This window comes from Poromitra crassiceps, assembly GCF_964638095.1.
Source record: "Poromitra crassiceps genome assembly, chromosome: 21".
Classification (NCBI taxonomy): domain Eukaryota; kingdom Metazoa; phylum Chordata; class Actinopteri; order Beryciformes; family Melamphaidae; genus Poromitra; species Poromitra crassiceps.
The window spans coordinates 7,446,146-7,452,797 of NC_139638.1; positions in this window are offsets into that span (position 1 = coordinate 7,446,146).

Sequence of the window (6,652 nt, forward strand, 5' to 3'; positions counted from 1 at the left end):
ACTGAAGGCAGCATTCAAAGAGAAATGCCTTTTCCGAGCTCTCTTGGCCTTGATTGCACCATTCCTCTGCATGGACCAGTGTTTTTCTAAGCCGCCCCTGCGCACGTGGCTTGCCCATTGACTGTTGAGAGCGAGACGGCCCGTCCCCGCCCACTCCAGCAGTGCGCACTCAGCCAAATGCACACTGAACGACAGCAGGAGTTATTTTTTAGGATGACAAGTATCATCCTAAAATGAGATATTCCTCTAAATTTGGTTAAAATCTGAATATTTAAAATGAGTTATACCCCTAAATTGGCCTTCAAATTGCTTGAAATTTCCACTGCGCCGAAGTGCCCTTTTAAGAATTTGAGCCCCTGCCCCTCTAATGTTTTCTGCACGTCCCTGCTGCAGCCAGTTCAAAGACAACACCTTTCCACAACAAGCATCAACTCGACCAGTTCGTTCTTCACTCTTTTAAGCTGTGAAAACCCTCAGCCTACAATTAGTAACAGGTTGAGAGATCTATACACCCTCAGTAACCGACAGGGTTAAGAAAAGCCTGACTGCAGTGCACACAATTGGGGAAGTAGTTTTCAGCTTACCCGGCCTTTCTTAGCAGCTCCTGTGGTGAACAGGTTTTCTCGTACTCCACTAAATGCTTTAAATTCAAATGTAATGTGGAGGCGGGGCACCTGCACACCAATCGTGTGTTTCTTTTCTCTTTATGCATATTGATTGCAATGCAGGCCATTCAAAATAATGCAGTTTTAAGACAGACTTCTCTACATTTTAGATTAGGGGATGCAGAAACCGTTGTAAATGAATGGTAAATGATTTACACATCATTTATAACAGGTGAGGAACACTTTGTAGGGAGGTTTCATATCAAATTTCAATCAGAAGGCCGCCATATTTGCATAACCTGATCAGCCCGTGACGTCAGTCAAGTGTAAGTATGACGTCAGTTCATCCTAGTACATATAGCGAGGGTTCTACGTCACCTCCCTCTCTGACGGATCATAGCAGCAGCTGGCATCACGGCTGTTCATCATCTCCTCTGAAGCTGTCGTTTTGACCCACCCACCTCCCCAGTCCACCACCAACAAGTCTTGACTCTCAAAGAGGGGGGGGGGGGGGGGGGATTCTCTATCCTAGCCTATTCAGGTGCCCTCCTCTCACCTCAAGAGGAGCGCCACCTGACAAGGGAGTCATACGCCAAAGCAGTTGCCATGTTTGCCATTTGCTAAATAAAGCCGCTTGTTAAATCTTACCGACTGGCCTCTCATGATTGAAGTTTGTACTGCATTGTTGTAAGTGCTGACTGCTTCTGCCACACATGGGGTCATTAGCCCTTGTTCATCAGATTTGTGGAATATAATTTTTTTTGATTGACCTAAATGATTCATAATATTAATAGCCAGCTGACCACCGAACAGCCTGTCACAGCCTGTGTAACAAAGTATCACCAGAGTCTCACAACAGCTGAGAGTTCACCTGCAGTGGATCAAGCTGCCATGTTTCAATAATAATAATAATATATATTTTTTATTTCTTCTGATTATTATTTCTTCTGATTTCCTACCATTTTCTCCGCAATTGTACTTGGCCAATTCCCCCTGCTGCCCCGGTCGCTGCTCCACCCTCTGCTGATCTGGGGAACAAGAATAAGACTTTGAATTAATTACTACGTAACCTGAGTTTTTACAAAATATTTCTTAGATTTTTTATCTTTTTTTTATACATGCTGTTACACAATAGGTAGGTCTATACACAATGGAGTCCACTGCAATGAATCTGCATGGCCAAAACTGAAGCTGCCTTGGCATTATAACTACACTCACTGAGCACTTTATTAGAAGACCATACTAATATACTGGGTAGGTATCAGCTTTCAGCTCAGTGTCAACCACCTAATGTACCAAAGTGACAGACACCTTAAGGTTTGACGTGTTGCATTCTGAGATACTTTTCTGCTGACCAAAGTTCTTTTCACACCATTCTGTGTCATTTCTTGAGACTGTTATGAGATCAGAAGTTTCAGAAGGGCATCTGGCACTAATAACCATGCAGTCAAAATCAAGTCACTTATGGTGTGACTTGCATATTATGTAATGCTCGTGAGCTTGTTCAGCCATAGTAACCACCCACAATGCCAGCATTGAATAGCATTGAATACACTCAGACTCAAGGTGAAAACACTACCAGCCCTGCTGTCGGGCTGGTAATTAGCCTACTACAGTAGTATCAATTGACAAGAAATGCTGAGATGCTGCCTCTCTCTCTACAGAAAGTTTCCTGCAGGACTCTGGTCATATTTTACTGTTTTCTATTGTTGTTTTCTGTTTGTGTTTCAGATGTGAAGTCGAAGCAGCCAAAAAGGCAGTGGTGCTTATATGTGAATATTGCTTACCTCATCTTACTGACCGGAGTGATTATTCTCCTTCTCCATAAAGGTAGAAGTGAAATGTTTTCATACATCTGTTGCTTTATCACTGATAGCATGAAGAGGCGCATCATTAGTTGGTTCCAATAATTCAGAGTATGGAAACAGCACTCAACTTAACACATTCATATTTGTTGTAGTGATATACTGTTAAAATCCAAATTCATACCGTATATAAATTTGAACTGAAATGTAACTCTTTGGAAATTTGCCTCTGTTCCAGTTTTCACACTGGAGTCCTCACATTCTGCCGCCAGTTCAGAGATGTTGACATCGACCAATCAGATTCCTCTGATCTTCAACAACAGCCAGGAGACAATGAGCCTGCAGAGCAAACTGGAGGCACTGCAGAGCAACCAGGGGGCGCTGCAGAGCAAAGTGGTGGCGCTGCAGAGCAAGGTCCGACTGACGTTTTACGTTCCACTGAGCAGATCTCTTATTGACCAGGCAGTTTCAATTTAGTTCATTTTCACTTTGTTTTGTTTCATTCAGATCAGTAAAGTTCGGTGAAGTTTAGCTTAGTAGATTTCACTTTAGTTCTGTTTGCGCCTTGTTCAAACTGTACCGCTGATGTGGAACAACAACAAGTTGTAACAGTGTATAAAATAGAGCTGAACAGTCATGTGACGTCCCTCCTGGAAGGGAGGGAAGTCTGGCAAGTGAGATTATAAACTGAATAAAGGTGTAAGCAGCAGTCTGCTGGGCTCTGTCTGGGTGCAGCGGGTCTGTTTGCTACAGGTCACGGTCGTGCTGAGGCGGGGGACCAGGGCGTGGGCCACTTAAGCAAGGCCAATAGATTGGACATTTTCTGGTGTGCAGTTCATAGAAAACTTGGGGAAACTTCAGAGTCAGAGTCAGTTTATTTACCATTTGCAGTCGAAACTACATTGGAATTGGGGTGCAAGAGCTTAAAACATAGACACAAATATGACAAGTCATGACAACATAACATAGCATATAAATAGACAGACAGTAAAAAGGTTTGAAAAGTAAATAAGATAAAATAAGAGAATAAAACAATAAAATAATAAAAAAGGAGACAGGTACATCTGTGGATAAAGGCCCGAGTCATCCAGCTCACTTATTAAAGTGCAGGAGCAAACAAAGTGCACAGTCAGACATAAAGTGCACAGTAGTAAAGTGTCTAAGCAAGGATTAATTGCATGAGAAGACCAGTATAAGACACCTTATACAAAAGAAAATAACAGAAAAAGTAAAGGTCTAGGTGTGTCTAGGTGGTCTAGACAACAGAGATCTACCGTTTAGATTTGTGATCGTTCAAACTACGCACAGCACTCGGGTAAAAGCTTCTCGCAAAGCGAGTGGTGGAGCATTTAATGGAGCGGTAGCGTCTACCCAAAGGGAGTAATTCAAAAAGACTGGCGGCCGGGTGACCTGCAGGGTCCCTGATAATACTGGAGGCCCGGGACAGAAGTCTGGAGCTATAGAGCTCTTTTAGTGCCGGCAGGTTGACACCAGTTATCTTGCGGGCAAGGCGCACTACCCTATTTAAAGATTTTCGCTCCTTAACAGTAAGGTTACCAAACCATACAGTGAAGGAACTAGTGAGAATGCTCTCAATAATACAGCGATAAAAGTTGACAAGGATCTGGCTGTTGTGGGTGAACTCCTTAAGTCTTCTTAAGAAGAAAAGACGTTGCTGAGACTTTTTAACAATCGCTTTGGTATTTGAGTGCCAGCTAAGATCATCCGAGATAGTGACACCTAGAAATTTGATACTTTTTACCATCTCAACCTCTGTACCATTGATTATTATAGGATGGTGAGGTGCCTTTTTACGGCGGAAGTCAATGACAAGCTCTTTTGTCTTGGAGGCATTGAGAATTAGGTTGTTGGCCTCGCTCCACCTGACAAGTTCTTCTACCTCAGATCTGTAGTTAGACTCGTCATTTGAGCTAATGAGCCCAATGACAGTGGTGTCATCCGCGTATTTAACTATGAGATTGTTGAGGTAGTGAGCGATACAGTCGTGGGTGAAAAGAGTAAACAAGAAGGAGCTAAGAATGCATCCTTGCGGTGAGCCAGTGCTCAGAACAAGTATATCAGACAGATTATTTCCGATCCTGACTCTTTGAGGCCTCAGGACTTTCAGACTTTGGATGTATTTTACTCTGTAACAAAGCGATTTAAAATGTAGCAAGGTACATTAGTTCAAACAAAATTAAAGGTAAAATTACTGCTTTTAAAAAGTACAAAAACAGTAGAAGTAGCTACACAAAAAGCTACTCAATTACATAACAAGAGTGGTTCTCAAAGTGGCGTCCGGGTCCTTAAAGGGGGACTAACCCCCTAGATATGTATCAGAACAGTGATTTGAAAATACCTATGGAAAAAACCAAGAAATGATATATGCTCTTCTCTATACTGGACTCTTTGGCTGTGTTCAAGTCAAGATTATTTTTCGGAAATCGACGCCATTACAGTTTGCCTACTGCCTCAAAAATAATTTATTTGAGAGGGGCAATATCTTTATAAATATCAACAACTAGCCAACGCTGTTGGTCTGTATGGAAACAGAAAATCTGAAAATCGTTGAAAGTTATATCAATTTGGTAATTCAGTGGCGAACTAGAAATTTAATTATTTTTCTGCATGTATCTCTATGGCAGGGTGTCAAATTACGTTACGAGAGCAAAGTGACATGGGCTCGTTAACAGCAGCACACCCACAATAGGACAAACCTCTCGCTCTGGGGTAACACAATGCGAGATTTCTCCACGTAATTCCCTCGTCTAACTAGAGATAAACCGCGCAATGAAATCCGTTTTTAATTTGCGTTTTGGGGCTTTTCGTGATTCTTGTTGAAAGTTACAACACCTCTGATTTTTCCTCTCAGGGCGCAGGCAGAGCAGGACAGAGCTCTTCTCCTCCTCGGAGCACACACACACAGACAGAGCCAGTTGCTCTGCTCTGCTGACTTTCATTTCCTGAGAAGTTGGCGTTGCTTGTACACAGTGATGATATTATATTAGCCGATATGTTTAGAGAAGCTTTGTCACGTTGTCACGTCGTAGTATAGCGTTATACCTTACATTCCCGCTAAACTGCGACGAGATTTGTTTGCTGAAATGTCAGACTGTTGAAAGCCCCCGCCTCTCACTGCTGCTGTCTGCTGCTGCGGGTGCATGAGCGAGCAGACTCTCCCGTTTGACTGGCCGAGAGAAAGTGCTTCCAAGTCGGACTGATAGCCGCGGAAATGTCAGACTGTGCACAGAGAGCACTGGAGAAAGTGCTCCAGACAGCAAAACACACACACAGCGAGTCAACCCCCCCCCCCCCGTTGCTTGTACACAGTGACGATATTACAGTAGCCGATGTGTTTAGACCAGCTTTGTCACGTTGTCACGTCGTAGTATAGCGTTATATTTTACATGTGCGCTATACTGCGATAAGATTTGTTTGCGGAAGGATGAAAGTGAGGCTCTCACTTTGATGCTGGGCGAGAGAGAGTGTGCTGTGCTGCTCACCCCCCCCCCCCCCCCCAGTCCCCAGTCGCTAGTCGCTCTGCTGACAGGCAGAGGGGGAGAGAGAGAGAGAGAGAGAGAGATCGGCTCCCTACAAGCAGCAGAGTGAGTGAGAGAGAGAGAGAGAGAGAGAGAGAGAGAGAGGGGGGGCGGGATCTGCATGGGAAAGTGGGAGAGAGATATGATGCTGCTGCTAAGTGCACTGAGTTGTGAGGAGCCGAAAGGGTACAGGGGGAGTAGGGGAGTAACTATCTTGAAATCCCATAGTCTTTGGGGACAACCTGACATCAGGTTGTACCAAATATCCCATTCATTTGAGAAAAAAAGAAAAAAAGCAGCGTTCGACCCTTAGAGGGCGCTTATGCCAGGTATGCTGCTGAAAAATGATACAAATGGTAAAATGGCAACAGTTTGGTGTCAAATGTGGAAATTCTGACCAGAATTCTTCACACATCACCCCCAAAGTCATATATATTGGTTAAAAGCTGAAAAAAAGTGTTTTGGGGGTTAGGTACACTTTAAGGGGGCTCCAGAGGGTCCCGAAAAATAAGGAGGAGTAATTTATTTTCACTATAATCCCATCTATAAGTAACACAACTATTTTGGGAATGGGTTTCATTTTCTGTAACAAAACATCTAATAGAAAAGATCTCAGCATTATCAGATGGGGGACCCCTGGACAAAAATCTAATGGGGGTCTGTGGTCTAATGTGTGTCAGTTTAGGGGTCCTGGACATGAGAA